Source organism: Rattus norvegicus, chromosome 4 (genome assembly GCF_021556685.1).
Source record: "Rattus norvegicus strain SHRSP/BbbUtx chromosome 4, alternate assembly SHRSP_T2T, whole genome shotgun sequence".
NCBI lineage: Eukaryota > Metazoa > Chordata > Mammalia > Rodentia > Muridae > Rattus > Rattus norvegicus.
In genome coordinates, this window is record NC_141537.1 from 154327065 (window position 1) to 154350962 (window position 23898).

A 23898-nucleotide genomic window follows, 5' to 3' on the forward strand; every position below is an offset into this window, starting at 1 on the left:
TCATCATCCAAGTTCAGCACCCATGGCAGAAGCACAATGATTGTACTACTACTTTCAAATAAAATAATTATTTTTAATAATTTTACCGGTCAATTAATGAATCAATTTAATGATCACCTCAAGTTTGGAAAGTGGCTTTCGGAGTCACTTGGTCGTCACCCCCACAACACACGCCACTATTTCCCTTGATCTGTCAGACCTACCTCTCCTTTTACACTTTCCTCTTTTCATGACCTACAACACAGAAAACACACTACACAAAACACACACAAACACACAGACACACACACACACACAAACACACACAGAGACACACACACATGCATATGCACATGCACATGCACACACACACGTTTTGTCTTACAGATCCCCATTTCCTGTGGAGTTACAAAGTCCCATGATCAGGGAAGTAAGAGTTGAACTCAACGTGAAAGCTCCACTATCTGGGGAATGGGGCAGAAACAGGGAGTCTTCACCAGAAAGCAGCTGCCTGACTGTCAAAGAGTCAATGCGGAGTCTCAGATATGGGGCTGGGCACCCAGTGGCAGCACTTGACCCTCACTCCTGACACAGTGGAATTTCCTAAGGCCATATGCTCAGCCTAGGGGATTCAAACCTGGGGAGCCACGCTAAGGAGCTGGCCAGCACAGTGGTTATATTTACAATTCAGACCCAAAGAAAATCGAATGTGTACCACGGTCCAACCTACAGCATGGAATTATAGTAACAGCCACAAGTGGAAATGCTCAAGCAGCCAATAGGAGAGCAGATGAGGAAACTGAGATGGATGGACTGACGGAGGAGGAGTTGGCAAAAAGAAAGGATGGAGTGTGGCACACGCTGCAGCGTGGTTGAAACTGGAAGACACTCCACTAGGCAAACGAACCAGAAGCCAGAGAGCATGAGGTACACAGGATAGGCGGAGTTACACAGAGAGAAACAAATGTCAGCAGACTAAGGGAAAGAGTAGGGCACAGGGAGACGCTGTCTGGAGGCTGCAGAGTTTTTACTAGAGGCAAAGGAGACATTTCAGAATAGGGAGGAGTGCACAGCATTGTGAATATAGCCAATGACACCGGTTACAGGCTTAAAGCAGCCCGTGTTACAGGACAGATCTTAAAAGAGCACAGTAATCTGTCTCAGAGGCCTAGCAGTGTGGATGCACATTAAAAAAAAACCACTGGGGTTGGGGATTTAGCTCAGTGGTAGAGCACTTGCCTGGCAAGTGCAAGGCCCTGGGTTCAGTCCCCAGCTCCGAAAAAAAAGAAAAAACAAAACAAAACAAAAACCACTAAACCCATATTTGTACTTTTCCATTTTTAATATTTTATTATTTATATTTTTATACAACATATCTTGGTCATACTCTTTCCCTCTCCCTACTCTATTCAGATCCTCCCCTATCTCTCTACCTAGCAAACTTCTCTCTACCTAGCAAACTTCTCTCCTCTCCTCTCCTCTCCTCTCCTCTCCTCTCCTCTCCTCTCTCCCTCCCTCCCTCCCTCCCTCCCTCCCTCCCTCTCTCTCTCTCTCTCTCTCTCTCTCTCTTCTCTCAAAACAAAAATGAAAATCAAAAATAAACAGCCCCAAAAACTCTCAATAAAAACACAAACTAAAAGGGCTGGAGAGATGGCTCTGTGGTTAAGGGCACTGGTTGCTCTTCCAGAGGTCCTGAGTTCAATTCCCAGCAAGCACATGGTGGCTCACATCCATCTGTAATGGGATCCGATGCCCTCCTCTGGTGCGTCTGAAGACAGCGACAGTGTACCCATATAAATAATAAATAAATCTAAAATTCAATTTAAAAAATACATGAGTACATAAGTCTTTAAACAAAACATAAACTAAGTCAAAATAAGAACCAAAAGTACGCGCGCGCACACACACACACACACACACACACACACACACACACACACACAAACACATCTGCTTTGCACTAGCCAATTACTCCTGAGCATGGGGCCTGCCCTGGAGTGTGGTTGATACAGCCAGAGACACTCCCTGGGAGCAATGGATTTTCCCTTTCCTAGCAGGTATAAATTGAAATAGCTTCTTGGTTAGAGGTTGAGTTAGTGACCATTTCCCTTTTCCTGCTGGGATTTTGCCTGTTGATCCCGCACCAAAATGACCTAGGAGTCCACTACCGACTTCATGTTTCTTTCTGTTGTCTAACACAGGTTATCACAAACATTCCAATATATCTATGCACTCCCAAGTGTTATCTATGTGGATAACTCTACTTACAGGATTACTCTTGCTGTCAATAGACCATTAAAAGCCACAGAAGCAGGCATAAACTCTCAGGAGGCACTGGAGCGGAAAGGAAATGTGTCCACCAGAGTCCAGGGTTTTCTTTTAAGATCAGTGAAGCTGTTTGGGAGAGTAGAGAGGACTTCAACATTCTAAACACCCTAAAAGCTGCACTGGTGAATATATGGTATATCTTGTGAACTGTATCTTGACAAAGCTGCTATTTAAAAATAAATACCCAGGCATAATGGCACATGTCTGCAATCCTAGCACTTGAAAGATATTGGCAGAAGGATCAGGAGCTTAAGGCTGGCCTCAGCTACATAGCAAGTCCATGCCTACCTGTCTCAAATAAACAAATCAATAAAATCAAGTAAGTAAATACATATAATATATGATGTTAGGGAGTTCATGACAAGGATGTGCAATGCACTAATAGCCTACTAGAGAGTAGAGAGTGCCTGACTCCCCAGAAGGTCACCAAGAACTATCCAAAGATATCCAAGAACAGGCTAGAACAAGGTTACACTTCCATAGGCCTTAGAACCAATCCTAACTGAACAAGAGGGCTCAAGGGGGCCTGGCAGAAACAGGACTAAGTCATTAGCCAGCACATGGGCTGAAGAGAGGAGAGGCCAGAGAAAGGCCCCATAGCCCCTGATAGAGAAGACCCAGCCTTCGGCTCTTGCTCCACAACATTTCCACAGAAGAAACAAAGCAAGTCTGAGAGCAGCTCCGTGAGGATCCAGATGTTTCTCCAAAGGCTTGCTTACCAGCCTTCAGTCACACAGAAATGTAGCAATCTTTTAGGAGGCAGGGCCCTGTGGGAAGATGTTAGGTCATTGGAAGCAAGCCCTTGAAGGGGATACTAGAACTCTAACCCCCTTCTTTTCTCCTTGCCATGAAGGAACATCTTTACTCCTACACATACTCCCGGCCATGATGTCCTCCTTTACCACAGGTTCCAAAGTCAACAGACCGTAGAAATGATAGACTTCTGAGACTCTGCCACAGAACAACCCTTCCCCCATGTAAGCTGATTATTGCAGACATTTTTTAAGTGAGATCTGACAATGAAAAAGTAATAGAACAGTTTTCATTTGTTCTACTTTTAAATTCCAACAGATGTAGTTTCAACCTCATGGGAAACGTTGTATATGCCCACCTCATTATAAAGACAGTTGCCCTTAAACAAGCACAAGTGAGCAACACTCCAAGAATCATACCTGGAACATGCCAGTGTTCAGTGACTATTAGGCAATACTCCTGGCACATTGTACAATATGAAAAGGTTGATTGCCTCAGTATAAGGACCCCCCTTTTACATAAAAATTAAAACAGGAATGGCTCTGCAGCTCCCAGGACCAAAGTCTAGAAGTACACTTTGCAAAGTAGATGCAAAAGGTTCCCAGCATGCTCTTTGATGATGAGACTGTTCTTATTTTAGGAAAAGAAAAGGTTAATCCTGCAACTTGAGGTGGAACATTTAAGCCCTTCCCCCCTTTAATAAGTGTCTCTTTATCTACAAACAACCAGAATTTTCACCAATTAAAAAAAAAAGAACTTGATCCTTTTTCTAAAAGCTAGGTGTATTTTTGAAGCAAAGATTCTTCTTTCCAGATGGTCTGTCCTTTTATACAGGACAATGATGAAGAGATCTGTTAAACTCAGCATTGGAAAGAACATAGCACCAAGTAGTCTCCAGTCCACTTTCGTCTGCATACAGCCTGGGCCTCTGAAGATGGGCCCATTTGGCTTTGGACTTGAAACTGAAGGCAGGGAACCATGTGCTGTGTCCGTGAGATGGTGAAATGTCAGCTGGCCCCAGAAGGTAACCCCCAACCCCTGCACACCTCAGGTCCTGACTCCCCCAAGTTGAAATAACAGTACAGATGGAGCCTTAGCCCCAGCATCTTACTGAGAAGTCACCAATGGCACTGACAGTTGTCAAGAAGAGCTCTCAGTGTCAAATACCAGGTCTATCTTGACTGATTGGTTTTGGGTTTTGGGTTTTGGTTTTATTCACTTCTTCCTTGACTATTCAGGTAGAAGCCAGTCTGACTCAGACTCGTTTGTTTGATCTTATGTTTTCACCATTAAAGCTCTGGAGTATGATACTTGTGAAATGCTATCGACATTGTTTTGATGTGCTGTTTTCTCAAACTCGGATACTCTACCCCTCCAACCCAAGAGAGCTTGGTGCAGAAGGGGAGTCCCCAAACAAAAACAGCTTTGAAGACACGTCTACTAGGGAGGGGGCACAAAATCATGAGTTTTGTGCTTCTGTGGACACGTATGGACTTTCACTCTGCAGTTTAAGGAGTTATTTTTAAGCCTTTCCAATGATGGATACCTCCCACCCCCTCTCAACTCCGTTCCTTAATATCTAATGCCTCAGACATTAATTGAAGTCAGTACCTAAGTAGAGGCAGGAGATACAAGAAGAGAGAAGGGTGGCGGTGTTCACTACACAAAGCCCAACCAGAAACCCTAAAACAGCACGGGTGCTCAGCCCACCCCCAGAGTAATCTGGAAAAGGCAGGAAATGAAGCCTCATGACAAGTTTCTAGCAACATCCAGCCAAAATGACCCTTTTGGAGTCTCAAATGAAAATGGAAATTTTTCCTAAGGTTCCTTTATCCATCAAATACTGTGAACCTAGAAAGTAAACTCTGAAGAGACATCATATTTATTCCATGTTTAACCAGCCTTTCTAAGAACATACATACAGAAATTCTAACTCCTGCTCAGTGTGTATCCACACACAGACACACAGACAGACTCACACATACATATGCACACATACATAGGTGCACACAAGCACACAGCATAGACCATCTAGTAGTTAAGGTATTGTAGAGATTTTGTGGGGTTTTGGAAGGATAGAGACTGGGACAGGTTTTTGCCAGTCAACCTGTGCCCAAAGTCAACGTAACTATTCTTTCTGTGCCCTGGGGAAGAAGCAGTCTATTTTCAATCCTCCCTTGGCCCTCAGACGCCAAGGTCCAAGCCTCCCCTCTTATAGAACCTTAAGTCCATTCTTAAATTAAGTCCAAGTCCACAGGTAGTAACTGTATGCCCTGTGACCTTCCCCAAGCTCCCTGCACACAGCATGTTCAGTGGGGCCTCTTGTCCCTTTCTGTCATATTTGGGGAACCTGACTTTCTAAAGCAGCAGTCATTTCACAACTGCATACTCTGAGAGGTGACCCTCGCTCAGCCCCATGTCACCCCACATAACACACATTGGTAACTCAAGCAGAACCCTGGAACGTCCCCCAAAGCCCCATATTCATCAGGAAAAGGGGACAACCCAGAGTCAGTGCCACTTCGCTTGTTGCCATGACAAGTGACTACCTCTAAGAGTTTCCAAACTGTGGAAGCAGCTCTGGCCGGCGGAGGCCTCCTGGCCTCACCTACAGGGAATCTGCAAGTTTGCCTAGGCACGGGCAGACCACAGCCAAGTCGTGATCAGCTCCACAGATCACCGTGTCTGTCCTGTTTTGCTATCTCTGCAAGAGCCTAGCTGAAGCCCGCACTGGGCTCTGGAATGGCACTGACAACATCTCATCTTCCCTGAGGGGGGTCTGTCACTTGTCCTGTCACTACTACTCATTTCATTCAGTACCTAACCTTGAGGAGCAGTAAACAAGTGTTTACTAAATTACTTTAATGCTGACAGCCAGGACGCCAAGTGGCATTTCATTTAGCGGAATGTTTAGCTGCTAAGTACTTAGCGCCTGATATTTCGCCAAACAATTCCCCACGCCTCTCTCTCTCTCTTTTTGATTCAGTTATGTTGTCCTCTATGGTACCAACCATTAACTCAAGCCACAGAGAAGGCAGACTCAAGAAGCAGACTAAACTCTGGCTATCTTGCTAATCAGTCTTTGTTTAATGTCTCCAGGTTTCCCCAACAGGCCAGGAGCTTTCTTTGGTTTATTCTAGAAATAAACTTGTCTTCCCCATTCTTCAGGGGACAGTGAGAAAGAGCTGGAGTGGCTGGCTGCTGACCAGTAACTCCTATATGGCCCTCAGGCTGTGACACCAGGCTGGCAGGACTACTGTAAGCCACTGTCACACGTTCCTAGCTGGGTTCTTCGGTCCTCATAGAACCTACCATAATGACTCAAAAACTTGGGGCAACAGAGATCAGAAGACAGTGTCGGAGTTGGAAAGTGGCAGTTGGTGGCAAAATGAACTTCAGTGACTTCCTGCCTTGGTCCCCTGGGCCTTCCTGTCACCACCTAGCAGGAGATGGCTGAGGCGGAAATCAATGGGAAAATGTGTCCGAAGCTCTTAGTCTTCCCCTTAGCAAAGTTAAGAAGTGCCTTCTTGCTGTGGAGCCGCTAATGGACTTTATAATCCCACAGGTCAGCATCTTCCAGTTACCTCAGACTCGTCTAGCTTGCAGACAGTGGGCCTGCTAGTTTTTGGACGCTCCCTTTCAAATCATGAAGGAAATCAGTGTGTGGCCATAGTGTGTTCAGCTACCCATCCGAAGGCTCCCTCAAGCCTCTGTGGGGGACGCTGTCTACAGCCCAGGTCAACAGAAGTGTGAGGTAAGGGCGTGCAATGTCCTCAAACAATCCAAAGGGGAAGATCCATCAGGGACTTCATTCTGCAAGGCCTCCGGTGAACAGTGCCATGGAGACATATGGTGGTCTTTAAGGTCCTCCTCAGCAGGGCCTGAAGGAACAGGTTCTCCATCTTCCAGTCTCTCCTCACCTCCGTAGCCCTGGAGCCCATGGCCTGACTCTTAAGCCCTGTAGCGCCACCTACTGGTGGAGGCAGAAGTCAGCCGTATTGATGGCCCTAAGAAGTCTGCTCTGCAAGACTGTCAATAGATACATCCAGACCCCTGCAACGAGCCATACGCATACTAGGAGGCAGAATGCAAAGACCAGCAAGGCCTGGAAACCCTCTGTTTACTGTTCCCTCTGGCTCCTTTAGCATAGCCTATTCACAGACGAGCCCACCAAAAGCAGTTTTGAGTAGAAGAGGCGATCAAACAAATACTAAATCATTTCTGAGACTCTAAAAGATAGTCGGGGGTCAGGGGTACGGGCTCACCACTGTGTTGACAAAGCACTGTTATCTTTGTGGCATCTACTCTTACAGAATAAGTCTCTACTTAATAGGAGATCTACACACACACACACACACACACACACACACACACACCTACCTTTGCCTAAAACCCAGAGTGAGGTGCACTAAGTCCTATGTAATCTGCTTCCAGAGGCTTCTCTAATTCTCTGTGTGTGCACACATTACGTGTGTTCTATGCAAATAAACAAGCATTGATTCTCTTATACTGTGTTGGTATGTTGAAAAGCACCCAGCCATTCCCAGGAACACCATTTGGATGCCATAAATACATACATACATACATACATACATACATACATACATACATACATACATAGATAAATAGATAGATGCCTCCTTTCCCCAGCTTCCTCCCTGCAACTTGCACAGAAGGAGAAACTGATGCCAAGTCAAGCCTTCTTGTAAGCTTCAGAAGTGGAGGGGCAAGTCACACAGCTCTCGGACCGTTCGAAAAAGAGTTAACTATGATCGTTGTATTATTACCGTATTTTAAATGATAATTGCTATTCTCTTGTATGGCTAAGTAGTTTAAAGAAAAGCACAGTGTGTTTCTCCCCTCCCCTCTGCCTTGTCTCCAGCAGATAGGGGACATTCTGAGGTTTTCGTGTTAAATGGTTGACTATTAAGAAATTCACTTGCTAGCTGGAGCCTACAATGGATAATCAACCCAGAAAAGTAGAAGGCTGGAATAGGACCAGAGCTGACAGGGGAGCAGAAGTGAGGCACAGCTTGCAGATATAACCTCCAGCATGAAGACTGAGGACAGAGCCCTTCCTTCCCTCAACTTCTGGGCTGTGTTCCATGGTGCTGCCCTCGGACCTCCAGTCTGCCCCTAAGCTCACAAGTGCACGTACACTACTGAAAAGCTGTGAGAAGGAGGTGCATTCAGTCCTTGCAAGTCAATCAGGAGAGAAGAAAACAGCCACCTGGCAACTTATTTGGTTCTCCACTCTGATTGGTCACTGCTGCTGTTCTGAGGTCATCGCTTGGCTCCTCTTCTCCCTGCCTTCTGAAACTCTAGCCCCCAACTATGTTTCATCACCCATGAGTTACTAAGCAAGCCAGCCACTTCTTTCTTGTAAATATTCACACTCCTCCAGGTCTGTCCTTCCCACCTCTGCCACCTTCCCCAACCCTCCTCAAAAGAAGCCTAGCCAATCAGAGGAAAGAAGGTGGGAGGCAGAGGGGGACAAGGACCCTGACGCTCTTTTACCTAAGAACCACGGCATCTAGGGATGGAGGCGAAAGTGCTCCTGTGAATTATGTAACCACTGCAGCTCTGAGGGAGAGTTACCATCCAGGTTCTATAGTGCCTGCTGGCTCTCTGCTGGAAAGGCAGAGTTCACTGCTGCCTCCTCTTCCCCTACAGCCTTCTCCAGAACCTGGAGGGCGACTGCTCCTGCATTTAATGCCTGCTCCCTGCCAGGGGCTGGGGGATGCTGTTGAGAAGAAAAGTGGCAAAAGAAGAGAAGCAGAGTAACAAAGTAAGCTAAGAAGGGCTTTAGCCTACACTACTAGGACACCTTGCCAACTATTGGGCATACCTGTTCTACAAAGATGTCTTGCCCTGGATCGTAACCATTGGGACAACACTGCTGGGTTCTCCTCCGCCAAGTTGCTTAGACTGAAGCCATGGGCAGAACCTGAAAAGGCTAGCCCACCCCCACTCTTCAAAAATACCACCCTTTCCTCCGTGTCTCAGCCTCTTCTCCTCCTAAACCATCCATAGCCCCATCAGCCAGGAAAGGGACTTGAGGACAGATGAAGGATAGGGGTGGGTAATCCAGAGGCAGAGGCTGCCCTCATGACATAAGAGACCTAGTGCCAATGACCCTGGACAAGTCTTTCTTCTTAAGGAGGCCAAAATCCCAACGCTGCCACCCAAGATGGGAAGCAGAAAGACAGCTGGCCCCAAATCAGCTACCAGATGAAGTAAGGCCAGCTGTAAAGCCAGCTAGCTCCCCGGCAGCCTTAATCTGCAAAGGCAATGGCCCTGTCCCCAAATGGAGACAACAGAGTAAAAGAAGGAAGGGGCTGGGTATCAATGGGGCCTGGAGACCACTTCCACAAGGCTTCCACAATGACTGGAGAGTCATTAAGAAGTACCCTGGCAAGGCAAGGAAGACACAATGTGGAAGAGCGATGGTAGCTGCTGAGGGCGAAAGAGAAAGGGAAGTTGGGGCTGAGCACCGGGAGAAAGGGCATCTTGGGACTGCAAGACACTTCGGTTTGATCAGCTTAATCACTAAGCAATGTCGAAAATAATAACTTGTCGATGGGGACTGCGGAGGAGAGACAGAAAGTTTCCAAGAAGTGGGGAGTTACCCGAAAGCCATTCACCATGAGAGGGGAGCTGCTGACACTTGATGCCCAGGATGGAGATGCTTAGAGAACACTAAGTATGGAGCCTCAAAGCTAGTCACACCCTTTCATGATTCCCTGAAAACATGGAAAAGCAAAGCCCACACATCTCTGGGGCTTCTCACCGCTGCTTTCCCTCCTCAGGTGCGAGTCCACACTGGGGAGCGAACAGTAACACACCCGGCGTGGGCTCGCTCGGGGTCAATGGCAGTGGAGAGGTGGGCGGTGTTGAGAAGCCAAGGAGCGGAGAGCTGGGAGAGAGGAGGCGCGCTGAGACGCACAGCTGCAGCCCCCGCCCCCACCCCCACCCGCGACCCGGAGCGCACTGCCCGAGGAAGTGGCGTCGGGAAGAGTGGACACCGGGCAGCCTGGGGGTCCACCGGCGAGGGGCTGGTCTCCGTGGTGTGCGCGCGAGCGCGCGCGTTCCCTGCCGCGCCCCAGCAAAGCAAGGGACCCCGAAGCAGCCGCTCCCCGGCTCGCCGTGGCCAGACTGGCCGGCCGGCTTTCGAGGCAAAGGCGAGAAATCCAGGCAGCGCCGACACTTGGGGAACTTTCCCCCTCGCTCGGGATTTCATGGGAACCACATGCTCCGAAGAAGCCGGGCCGCGGAGGGGGAGGGGCGGGAATTTTCCGCTCCGGCTCGCACGGCGGCTCGGCCGGCTCCCGCGGGCTCCCGCGCGCGGCGTTGGCGCCCCTCGCGCACGCGGCGCGGGCCGCTCCACCGGGACCCGCCGTGGGCAGCGCGGGCGAGCCGGGCGCGGCGATGGGGTCCCGCTTACCTTGGTGGTTTTCCTCTGGAACGTACATCCTCGTGTTTTCATTGACCATTGGCCAAAAACTGCTTGGAAAGGAGAAGCCACAAAGAGGAAGAAATGCAGCAACAGCCGCGAGCGGCTCTGGATGGATCCCTCCTCCGAGGCCGGCGGCTCTCGCGCAAATCCAGGAAGCCGTGGATCCGCAGTGGTTCTTGCTCCCTTCGGGTGATTACCTGATCCCCATTATTGCACCAAACACCAAAAACTGCTGCTTTCCACTACCGCCTCCTTTCGTGAGATTGTAATGCATCCTCAGTACATCCGGGCCCCTTCCAAGAATTTAGCACCGCACCTCTGGCGGCTACACCATTTGAAAACAAAAATGATAATAATAATAAATGGAGAGGCAGAGCGAGAAGAGGCGCAAAGGCGAGGCGAGGGAGAGCGGCGGGCCCGCGGCGCCGGGTGGACCCCGAGCCGCCAGGGGGCCCGAGGCGTCTCCGGCCCGCCCAGGGCGATCGCCGCGAGGCCCCGACCCGCGATCTTCGGCGACGGCAGCCGCGAACACCTGAGGGCGAGCCCGCGGGAAGCGCCGCCGCCGCCGCCACCGCCGCCGCCGCTCCGGGCCGCGCCGCGCCGAGCGCCGTTCTGGCAGGGAGCTGTTTCTGCAGAGGCAGCGAGAGGGAGACACCGGGCGCGAGAGCGCGGCGCGGCCTCCCTCCTCCCTCCAGCCCCGCCGCGCCCGCGCCCGCCCCTGCCCGCGCCCGCCCGCCCGCCCGCCCGCCCGGCGCGCCGGAGCAGACGAGCTGAACGCTTCCAGATGTGGCGGCGGCGCGCGGCGGGGACCGGAGCCCGAGTGGAGCGGCGGCGCCACGCGAGAACCCCCTGGCTTCGCGACGGCTGGGAACGAGCTCGGGAGCGGACACACCTCCGGGAGCCCGGCTGCAAGACCCCCACCCTCACGAGGCCCCGCGGCCACCGCGCGTCCCTGGGGGGGCTCCGCCACGCCAGCAAGGCCTGGGAGGAGAATCCCGGCAACACCGACTACAGTGTGCCCAACTCCCGGCCTCTTTCACATCGACAGAACGAAACAGCAAAATGAGCCGTGATTCTGTTGATCGATTACAATCAGAGCGGTTGTAGAAGTGACACATACAGGCGAGGATGGGCAGATGGGCGGGGAGGGAGAAAGAGCCCAAGAGGCGGAGCCTCGTGGGCAAGACAGCAGTGGTGCCCAGATGTCTGAACAGATTAATACAGCCAGGTTTGCTCCCTCCTCAGGGTCAGGCGAGCACGTGTTCTGCCAGTGTCTCCTTACCTACTTCTCTTAATTATTTCTGCCACCCTGGCGGGGAGCTATGAAGCACTTCTCTCTGACTCTCGCCGTCACAGCATGGCACCTCCTGCACGCACGACCCTCTAGATGGGGCTGGTGAGCCCATTCTAGAAGGGCCTACCACTGGGAAACCTGATGTAGATATCAACCCTTAGACGACTTCACTCCCTCCCTCCAGGTTCCCTAAAACACCCTATCATCTACGTGGCTTTAAGCAAGGGTGTCTGTCCGCTGCAAATCTCCAGTCTAGACCTTCCTTCTGACCCATATGCCAGCCAAGCCGCCCTCTCCACTTGAGAATCAAACCTCATGTGTCCAGGCCTGCACCTCACACAGCCTTCCCCCAGCTCAGCTGATTCTTCTCGTTGCTCCTGTAAGACCCCTGGAGTCATCTTGACTTGATCTGTGCCACCACCGCCTCACATCCGTGTATCACGGAATTCACCTCAGACAGAACGCAGAGAAGTGTAGCCTCTCCTTGCTTTGGCTGCCACCTCCCATGGCTGAGCCAGTGTTCTCCAGCTGGAGCTCTGCAGTGGCTGGTTCTCTAGTCACCCTCCTCTCCTCAAATACCTTCTCTTCACAGCAGTTGGAACTATCTACTTCAAAGGGTGCTCTTCTAACCCAGGCCCTCCGGGTCTGTCATGTTAGTGAAAGCGACAATATCCTACAAGGACTGCAGGAACGGCTAGGATCACACACTTTCCTACGGCTCCCCCTTGCCGTCCCTCCAAGCATGCCAGAAACGGTCCCTTCACTTGCACACACACCCTGCACACACAAACCTCTTGTCCCCTGCACTTAGCCTTACCCTGAGTAAACACTGCAACCTGCCAATCCCAGCAGCAGTTCTCAGCTCCTCCTACTTTGGTGCTCTCTCCGTCTCTCTGTGTCTGTCTCTCTCAGTCCCCCCCTTGCCCCCGCCCCGCCCCGCCGCCCACCTCTCTCTGCCCAAAGGCAGGTGTCCTGTTCGTCAGCAGTGTATAGAGCAGGGGCTGGTAGGTAGCAGGAACCCAGTACAACCATGCTTGAGCGAGTGAATGAATGAATCAATGAATGGCCCCCAGAAGTTACAGGAGTACCATTCACTGCGTCATCTCCAAACGCTTCCCTGGCCACTGCTTGAGACCCAAAACCTTACCACTCCTCATTTTCCTCTGTGCAGTGGTTTGGGCACCAAGTTAAAAGTCAAGCCTCCCCCGCCACACACACAAAGGTCTTAAACTCAATGGTGATCGAACTGTTTACTGTTTCAGTTGCGGTTCTAAGGGGTGTGTCTTTGCCACCCTGCCAACTCGCAGCCTCCAGTCTGAGAAAGAAAATTAGAAATTACACAGTCCCATTTGGGGAGCTTATTGGACTGTATCTCAAGGGCAAGTGTGGCTGATTGTATAAGCCAATAATAAAATTGGTTTGCGGTCCCACTGCGCCCTGTGGCACAAGACGAGTGACGACTAGCGTCGTCACCTACTCCATGCCAGCCATGGAGCAATACTGTACAGGCATTGCCTCACTGACTCCACGCTGCCCCAGCACACGATAGGAATTATTGTCTCTGTTTTATAGATGGGAGAAAGGAAAAGGCATGCTCCATGGCTGGGGCACCCAACTGGGACTTCATCCAGGAGAGCCCGACGCCAAATTCGTTTTCTTGTATTTATCTTGCTCTCTGCTGAGAGAATGACCAAGGGTGACATGGCAGGGGGTAGAGCTGCAAGAGCTGACTACAGAATATACTTCACAAAAAACGCTGTGGGATTGAGAAACGAACCCTTGTGTGCCGGGGTCACACACATTTGATTGACAGCCTAACTGTCCTATAAGCGGGCAAATACTATCTCTGGGCTCTCCCATTTCATTGTTCACTCCTCCTTCCAGCTGTTACTGTGTTCTTTCCTTTCAAAGAAAAAAGTGTCTCCTAAGTATACAGTCTTCAAAGAACGCCCGTGTCCCACTTTCTAACTTTGGAAGCCAGCCCTCGGTGTTGTTTGGCAAGGTAATAAATCTTCCACCCACCAGAGACCATTTAGAATTGTGATGTGGGGATGTGGGGGTGGCATGGCCAGGGTGAGATGGGAGTAGCCGTCTGCTTTTCTCCGAGAGCTTTGACCCTAGCTACAAGTGTTCCCTCTTCTCCACCTGCGCCCCAAGTCCTTCCCTGTGCCAAGCCTGCCACACAGTATTGGACATGTACACATGCCCCCCCATCCCCAAGACACACACACACACACACACACACACACACACACACACACACACACACCTTCCATGTCTTGAGGAAGTGAACTGCACAGTGCTTTGTACACATGACTATTCGTCATGTATGACTTACTCAGGATAAGAGTCTACTCCAGGCCCACAAATGTTTCCTTTGGAAGAAATTAAGGATACAGTGAACAAGTTGATTGCTGTGTATTTGTGTGAGTGGGGAAACCTGAAAACAATCTAAACATGGTATTGGTTAAATAATAATATTTCAAAACCACTCATGTCTTCTGTGAGTGAAGTCGCTTGCACAGCCCCGTGAGGTGCTTCTGTCATGAGGGAGAAAACACAGAGAGCGGTTTGTTCACGCGCTCACATTTGGACAGACAAAAATGTGGGGTTCGAACCCCGTGGTCTCAGCAGTCTAGCTTCCTCCACCTGTCTCTCAGCCACTCCACATATAAACGGGGGCACATGAACACAGGAAAAAAACCCTACTGGCATAAGTAATACTACAGAGAAGTGTTAGTGGTAAGGAAAAACCAGTTTCAAAATATCACATTGTATATGGTTCCCCTTTTTAAGGATGTAAATTCTTGGACTCAGAAAAAGACAATGGGGGTAATTCCACCAGTCTGCTGGTAGTAACTCCCCGGGGAGCTACAGCAATAGGTAAGTTTTTCCTCATATTTCTTCTTGTCTGACAATAGGTATGAGATCCAGGCTACCAAGCAGGCACGTCCCAGTCATAGGGAAGAAAACCCTGTTGCTTTGCATGGGAGGACAGGAGCTGAGCCTCAAGGTGTCCTGCTCACCTGACAACCACTTGCCCTCAAGGTACCACCCACCTGCAGAAATTCCCTTTGATGATCAGTCTTGTCAACCTGACACAGTCACCTAAGGCATAATCCTCTATGTGGCCCTGGAGAGATTGATTAAATTAGGGTAATCAATTTGGAAAAGATGCGCCTTAACTCACCTTAAACGTGGACCATTAAGGAGAAGGCTAGAGGAGCAGGGTTCATCTCTCTCTGCTTCCTGATGCTGATGCTGCGACAGACTGTCTCGAGCTTCTACAGCCGTGCAGCCCCTACCATGATGGACCGTACCCTCAAAGTTCGAACCCAAATAAATCTCTCCCACCTTAAATTGACTTGCCAGACAGGTTGTCACAGCAACAAAACCAAAAACCTGAAACATTCCCTGACCAATGTTTCAAGCCCAAATGTACTGTTACATCCTTAATCACTGTGCTGGGGGCAGAGAGCTTTGGGCAAGGAGCTAGCAGGGACAATCTAACATCAGCCTTCACCGGCGACATCCTGTTATTTAATTCCTAATGCATGGGATCGTCTGTGGACAGTTGAAACCAGGTAACTGATCGGTAAATGGAGAGAAGAAAAGGAGGAGTCAGAAAGGCCAGCAGGGCTGCTTTCTCCTGCCACGGGTCCCCAGAGCATGCTCTGGCTGAAGCAACACCATTCTAGCTGTCCTTCACTGGTCAACTTGGCTCCAGGTCACAGCTGTCTACAGAGGTCTCTGAGGGATTTGAATGGTGGAAGCAAAGTAGCAACTTTTGTGCTGGTGAAGCTGTGTCCCCCACTCATGGGAATACCAGAGCATCCTTCTGGGGGAACCAGGGCTCCTCCTGCTCCTTTTCCTTCTGTCTCCTTCAGCGACTGAGGCCTGCGTGAAAGCCTGCTTTACAGAAAGATTCCAGCTTTGTTTCAGAGTCTGAAGTCCGAAGTGGTGAGGACAGATAGAGATCCAGTCATCTCTGTGACTCTGTCCATTTGACCATGATTTCTCCCACATCTTACCGGCTTCCCCCCCACACACACACACACACTTCTGGTCCTGATGATCTACATCAACTTCAGACTCATCAGAGTGCAGCTCTCTGTTGGTTCTGCCCCAGCCCCACAGTTGGACAGACAAGATCCAAGCTCTGTTATCAACCTCTGGCTCCATGTTGTACAGTGTGAAACTGCTTCCCCCATCAAACCTTAAATGATATGTCAGGGAAATGTGTCCCTTTTTGCCAGGCACTTATGGTATCATCCTTTTATAACATCTAAGATTAAAGAGGAGGCCACGCCTGAGTGAACACATTTCCCAAAGCTTTTATACAAAATGGTCACTAATCAGAGGGTTCAAACAACAGCAACGTGTTTCTTCCTTCTTTGGTGACTACAAGTTCAAAACCAGGGAGGGTCATGTGTCCTTCTGGGGCTCTAGGGAGAACCCATTCTTCTCTTCTAGCTTCTGGTGGCTGGCACTATTCTTGGCTTGTGGCCACATGACTCTGGTTACATGACTCTATGGTCACATTGCCTTAACTGCCAAACCTCCTTCTGCTGTACTCTAATAAAGTCACTGCTATTGGACTTAAAGGTTATCGGATAATCCAAGTCGATTTCTTTATCTGATGACCCTTAAAGCAGCTACATCTGCAAAGACCCCTTTTCCAAATGCATTGATGTCTGCCTTTCAGTGGATACTGGCTTCCATTCGGGCATTCAGCTACCGCCTACCCTCATGTAAGCTAGTGGCTTCACCCAAACTCCTCTGAAACTCACAGCTAACACCTAGCTCTGTAAGCCTTAGAAAACTCACTAAGGCTGTTTCTTTACTTCACTTATGAAACTTACGCCTATACATTAAGACTTAATTGCATGGCCAGTGGGGTGGGGATAGTCACCCATGCTTGGTTCTACTTATGTAATCATCCTTTCAATTAGTATAACTTTATTGAATGGTTACTGAACAGCAATTCTTAGTGATCATTTCCCCCTGACTTGTCAAATGATGCTTGGTGCACTTCCCAACCACTCCACTTCTGGATGCATCTTTTGATGGAAGGAAGTGTTAGTAGAGTGAAAGGTGTCACTTCCGGCAAGATTACTTTTTAAATGTTTTTTATATTGTCTAATCTTTTAAGAGTTCTTTTTCATTTAACACACATGGGTGTCTCGCCTGTTTATATGTCTGTGCACCACATGCATGCACTACCCCTGAGGACCAGAAGGGACCAATGGATCCCCCAGAACTGGAACTGCAGATGGTTGTTAGCTGCTGAGAGGTGCTGGGAATTGAACCCAGGTCCTCTAGAAGAGCAGCCAGTGTTCTTAACCACTGAGCCATCTCTCCAGCCCCAAGGTTACTTTCGTTTAAATGCAATTCTATTGTCTCTACTTCTGTCATGAAATTCAAATGGTATAGCTACAAAACAGAGAAGCAGCCGTCAGCCTGGAACCCTGTGTGACTTTGCGAAGCATGCACTAGCTGTTTCTGGATGTAGAGGATAATCATAGGATGCAGGCGCTCCAGGGGGAATGGGAAAGAGACCGGGTGCTTTATCTGGGGACAGGAAGGTAATACAAAAGGAGGATAAATAACAGACATGAAGAGCGTTTGGAAAAGTCACAAGGAAACGTTATTTTATAAGCTTACTTTAAAATGCATATATAATATGTATGCAGTCAAATGTGAAATCCTCAAGAACATAAAAATTCAAATTAAAAAGTTTAAAAGCCACAATTATTATATGAAGCCCCAGGAATCTGGAAGTCATTGTCACAGTATAACAGTGCCCTTTTTGACCAGCCGTCTGGAATAAAACAACAGCTCTCTGTGTGTGACCAGCATGCAATGAGAATCTGCTAAGTTGCCCTCCTTAAACTGACTCCCTTCCCAACCGGGGAGGTATCTGTCAATTGTTCCTCAGACGAGGACAAGTTGTAACCCTAACAATCTTGTGGTACTGTCACATACAGACCATTCATCTAATCTTTCCATCATAGGAGTTTTTCTTTTAGGTAAATTAATGGTGACATCTATTACACCTTATTCTACAGATTTTTTTTTAAATCTGCTGACAAACAGACACACTTAGGTCTCTGGTTTTGTGACGTGGTTTGTGCAAGCTCTTCTTAAGTGGACGGATTAAGGTGTTGCCAGTCTCCCAAGTGGCCCTGCTTGGTTGGGTGGTTTAGAAGCTCTTCAAGCTGGTACGCAAGCACCCCCCTGGCATATGTCAAATCCATTTCCAGACACCCAAAATAACTATGTACTCCATCTTGGTCTGAAGAGGATGACCAGAGGAAGGTGGAACCTGCTTCCTGCCTCTCTCTGTCACAGATATCCTCCTGTCACCTTTTACCAATGTCCTACTGTGGACAGACATCCATCAGGGATTCATTGACCTGGGACTCCAGAAAGCCTCTGTAACCGGACACCAACCTCTTCCAATTATCTAGCTTTTCAAAAGGCGTGTTTCCAAAGTGATTCTAATTACTTTTAAAAGCTCACAATGTGAGTACATTGTTTTTCTCAATCGTACATTAATAATTTCTGTAACGAGACAGTGGTCACTAGAGATTAAGGAGGGGAGAGGGAAGATGGAAAGGGAGGTTAAATAAGAGGTACCAAGATACAGGTAGATAGATGAAATTTGTTCTGCTGCTATATAGCACAGTAATGTAATTAACAGTCTAGAATTAATGACATATCCCAAAATAGCCAGAAGAGTTCAGAGGTTTCCAACACATGGAAATGATAAATGTTCAAGGAAGTGGAAATGCTAATTGCTGTGATCATTGGATACGCACATATACACATTTTTAATCCATGTATGCATTTTAATTTTTAAATGTAAAAAAAATAAAGAATATTGAATAAAAGAACTGTGTAACAGAGAGCCTTATGGCCGCATAAAGATTATTGATTTCGATTAATATACTTCTTTCTGATGCAATATGACTCCATGGTCAATGAAAGATTTATAGACACACGCATAATAAAGGTAAGATTATTTTTACAGGAAAAAGTGGAGTGTATTTCCAAGGAGAAAAGAAAGTGAGGCAACATCTTTGACTACCAAACACAAGGCTGTCTGTATTTTGGTTAGGATTTCTTTATTTACCTGTGTTCTGGCCACATGTTCTACACACCACCAGAAGAGGGCGCCAGATCTCATTACAGATGGTTGTGAGCTCCCATGTGGTTGCTGGGAATTGAACTCAGGACCTCTGGAAGAGCAGACAGTGCTCTTAACTGCTGAGTCATCTCTCCAGCCCCAATTTTCTGTATTTGTTAAGGGATGACAGAAGGGGTGTCTGGCACATTTCTGTTTCGGTGATCAAACACAATGACTAAAAGCAGCCCCGGGCGCACCCACTTTATTTGGACTTTGGTTCCAGAGGAACAGAGTCCATCCTGGCGGGAAGGTACAGCAGGCTTAGGGACAGGAGCAGGATGCTGAGCAGTCACATCTTTAACAACCAGTGCTAAGCAGAAAGAACCAATGGGAAGTAGGGAGGGGCTGTTATGCTTTTAATGTGGGTTCCCCAGTGACACACTTCCTCCGTCAAGACCAGACCTTCTAAAACTTCCCAAATGGTGCCACCAACGGAGGACCAAGTGCTCAAATGTCTGAACCCATGAAGGACACTCTCATCCAAAACTGCCACCAAATGGCAGCAGGTAGGTGTGGCCCTTACATTTGATTGGAAACTCGCCAAACGATACGGTTTTACCCGAAACTGTCAACACCGCACCAGGAATCACATCACTGCCAAGCCAGTTGGAAATGGCTGATAAAGACAGACCATGCTTTCCCAAAATTGAGAAAACTGAGTGAGAGGAAGGAGGGCACGGCTGAGACCCTGGAAGGGCCACACCCAGCTGCAGGCTACGACTGATGCTACCTCTGAACCCCACACAGGATGGGGAGAGAAAACCAAGTCTTAAGACCTTGACCTGTAAGTGAACACTCAAGAAAGCCTCCTCATTCCCACTGTGTCTTCTTCTTTTTTCTTTTCTTTTCTTTTCTTTTTTTTTTTCCGGAGCTGGGGACCGAACCCAGGGCCTTGCGCTTGCTAGGCAAGCGCTCTACCACTGAGCAAAATCCCCAACCCCCCCCCCACTGTGTCTTCTGTCCCCAACATGACCTAGAGCAATTTACCTCCCTTGTCAAAGATTTTCGTCTCCTTGCTATTCTTGCCGAACAAAGTACCAAGAAACACACCATTTGTTATACTTGGGGCACTGCCACCCACGAACTCCCGGGCCGCTCTTGAACCCTGGGTTCCTTATATTTCATACCATGAGAAATCACTCCATTTTAAAATGTGTTTTTAATCCAGAGAGGCCAGACAGAGCTAACACTGTAAATTCCCTGTCTAGTCTCCCAAAGGTTGAATAGTCCATGCTGCCAAAGGAATTCTTTGAGTCCGTCCTTCTGTGGGGGTTTATTGGACAGATCTGGATGTACCGTGTCTTTGTTTATGGTGGAGAAGCCATAGGTCACACAGTAGGATGGGTGCTCACATCAAAACTTCTATCTCTCTCTGTCTGGCTTGTATGCCGAGTATCATTTAACTATAAACTTGGGGACTCCCAAGAACAAGGTTTGGGTACAAAATAAAATATTAGTATGAAAATGCTTGGTTGGAAATATACAGAAGTGGCCGGCTGTTTGCTACCAGGAAGATGAAGTGCTCTAAGTCTTTCATAGCACCTAGTAATTGTTTCTGCTCCCACCTAAATAGCATTACCACAAACCCAGCCCTCTGGTTTTCCCCTCTTTTCCTTTGAAAAGAAAAAGGAACAATGGTGACCCTTTTAAAAACATAATAGAAATACTAGAAATAAAGGCAGTTTATTAAGAAGTAAAAGGCACTCCCATTTGGGGATTGGGTTAGTGAGCTGGGAAAAAACATACTCTCAAAAGCCCTGGGTGGGTCTCCTGAGGCTGCAAAGGTCACTTGCACCGCACCCACCTTCTTCCACGTTCGCACAGCGTTTTTATTTTTATGTGTATAGGTGTATTGTCTGCATATATGTCTGTGTACCCCATACATGCAGTACCAACAGAGGCCAGAAGAGGGCGCTGGATGGAGTTACAGAAGACTGTTAGGCATCAAGAAGGTGCTGGGATTCAAACCCAGGTCCCCTGGAAGCACAGCCAGTGCTCTTAATCACTGAGCCATCATCTCTCCAGCCCCAACGATTTTTTTGGTATTTAAACCTTGGTGTCCCTCTTCCCAACCCTATTTTTTCTATCACAATTCCTCCCTGACAGCGACCGCCCCGAAGAATCTTTTTGGGGTAGCAGAAGGATGATGACCTATCGGTCTCCTATAACTTCTCCCGTGCAGTTGAGGGTCATCACCCATGCCTCAGAGCAGCCACAAAGCTTTGTCCCTGCTTTATCTCTAAGTTAGAGATGGGGCTATGGATTTCCTGTGGTAGATGCTAGCTAGAACCCCAGCATCATAAGTTTAGTCTAAAATGGACAGTACGTGGGTCATCGTCTCTGGTGTATACGGCTGCACTCTGCTGGTAAGAGCATTTGCTCTTCAAGCAGAATGACCTGAGTTCGAATCCCCAGCATCTGGGCAAAAAGAAGCTGCTCATGGCTGTGCATATGCCTGTAACTCCAGTGCTGGGTTCACAATAGAGTGACGCAGAGGGGTCACTGGGACTTGTGGGTCACCAGCTCACATCCAGATTTAGTGAGAGACCTTCTCTCAAGGAAATGCAGTGGAGCATTAAGAAGAAGACCTGACATCTTCCTCTAGCCTCCATATTGGCATACAAGTGCACACACCACACATGCATGTGTGTATGTACCATACTACCACACACCCACACCCAGGGGGGGGAAGGAGAGAGGGGGGGAGAGAGAGGGAGACAGACAGAGGGAGAGACTGAGAGAGAGAAGAGAGAGACAGAGAGAAACAGAGAGAGAGACAGAAACAGACAGAGACAGACAGAGAGAGACAGAGAGAGAGGGAAGAGAGACAGAGAGAGAGTGAGAGAGAGGAGAGAGACAGAGAGAGAGAGAAAGAGAGAGAGAGACAGAGAGAGAAGAGAGAGGGGTGGGGAAAGAGAGAGAGAGGGAGGGAGGGAGGGAGAGAAGAGAAAGGGGGTGGGGAAAGAGAGAGAGAAGAGAAAGGGGTGGGAAGAGAAAGAGAGGAGAGAGGGAAAGAGAGAGGGGAAGAGAGAGGGAGAGAGAGGGAGAGAGGGAGACAGAGAGAGAGAAGAGAGGGGTGGGGAAAGAGACAGAGGGAGAGAGAGACAGAGAGAGACAGAGAGACAGAGAGACACAGAGAGAGGGGTGGGGAAAGAGAGAGAGAGGGAGAGAGGGAGGGAGAGAAGAGAAAGGGGGTGGGGAAAGAGAGAGAGAAGAGAAAGGGGTGGGAAGAGAAAGAGAGGAAAGAGGGAAAGAGAGAGGGGAAGAGAGAGAGGGAGACAGAGGGAGAGAGGGAGACAGAGAGAGAGAGAAGAGAGGGGTGGGGAAAGAGACAGAGGGAGAGAGAGAGAGAGAGAGAGAGAAGAGAGAGGGGTGGGGAGAGAGAGAGAGAGAGGTGGGGAAAGAGAGAGAGAGAGGGAGAGGGAGGGAGAGAAGAGAAAGGGGGTGGGGAAAGAGAGAAGAGAAAGGGATGGGAAGAGAAAGAGAGGAGAGAGGGAAAGAGAGAGGGGAAGAGAGAGAGAGGGAGAGAGAGAGAGGAGAGAAGGGTGGGGAGGGGGAGAGAGAGGGAGAGAAGAGAAAAGGGTGGAGAGAGAGAGAAGGAGAGAGGGGCCAGGGCTGGCAAGGTGGCTCAGCAGGTAAAGCCGTTTGGTGCCAGGACCCACATGACAGAAGGAGAGCGATCCTCTGAACTCCTCACGTGTACTCTAGAACACACTCACCCACACGTATGCACGAGCGTACACTAAATAAATGTGATCGGTTTGTCTTTAAAAGAAAAAGAATTCACTCTTTGCAGGAAGAGAGAGTGTGTGTGGAACCAGTCTTCATAAATGAAAATCAAGGGTATTTGATACCTCCCCAGTGCCCAGCCAACTGCTGAGGTTTTCATAACCAAATTCTGCCAAATTTTTCAAAAAGTCAAATTAAATTTCAATTATTTTGTCCAAGTAACAATTTGATCTTGAAAATTTCCCTTAAAACTCTGAAAGCAGTCCAGGGGTGAGGCTGGGTACTTGGGTTAGTACCCACCTCTCCGTCTAAGTATCTGGCAAAGGCCCTACTCTGGCAGTGTTCTGAGACAAGAGATCAGCACACTCTATCCTCTGAGGCTCACTAATGCTGCCAAGGCTTGGGAACATGGGGCTAAAAATCACTTCCCATCACACATGGGCCTCACTTGAGCCATCTTCCATCGTTTTGAAGTGTCCAAATTATGAATATTAGAAGCAAAGCAGATCTAGGTCCAACCCCAAGATCTCTTGCTACACTCTCGCACTGGCAAAGAAAGCAGCTGTGCCCCCGGGGTGGGAGCCCCTGCACTGTTTGTAAGGTGACTGGAGAGGCGCTGTTCTGGGGGCGGGGAACTGATTCCTCCCTGTGTGCATTAGTACCCAGGTAGACGGACTGCTCCACACCCATTCTTCACAAGCACTCTGACCACACCTTGGCATCCAACACACTGTTCCCAGAGGCTCTGGTCCAAACTCAACACTTGTTTCTTCTCCTTTCCCATGCCCCACCTGCTAGCTTTCATCCTTTGTAACTTATCATTTAAGACTAGTCCAAAACGCCTGGCTTGGGCCCCTATTCCTTGGCACTCAAACAACCATACCCTTACCTCTACTGAAACACTGGTCCCGTGGCTGTGAGCAACTCATCCCCTGTCCCTCCCAGCTAGACTTTGAGCAGCTCAAGGGCAATAACTCTGTTCTACCTAACTTTGAAGTTGAAAGTGTGTGATAAACATTAGATAGGTGGATGGATGGATGAATGGGTGGATGAATGGGTGGATGGATGGATGGATGGATGGATGGATGGATGGATGGATGAATGAATGAATGGGTGGGTGGGTTGGGTGGGTGGGTAGAAGAATGGGTGGGTGGGTGGATGGATGGATGG

The 23898-nt window shown here is 48.7% G+C and overlaps 1 protein-coding gene and 1 long non-coding RNA gene across 7 annotated transcripts in view; one reads left to right on the plus strand and one right to left on the minus strand.

Moving 5' to 3' along the window:
* Window positions 1-23898, minus strand: part of Cacna1c (calcium voltage-gated channel subunit alpha1 C) — a 623916-nt gene that overhangs the window by 517945 nt on the left and 82073 nt on the right.
* Window positions 12780-16414, plus strand: LOC147995039 (uncharacterized). The gene is made up of 2 exons (XR_015686965.1): window positions 12780-13812; window positions 14732-16414. It is a non-coding gene; the product is annotated as an uncharacterized LOC147995039 (long non-coding RNA).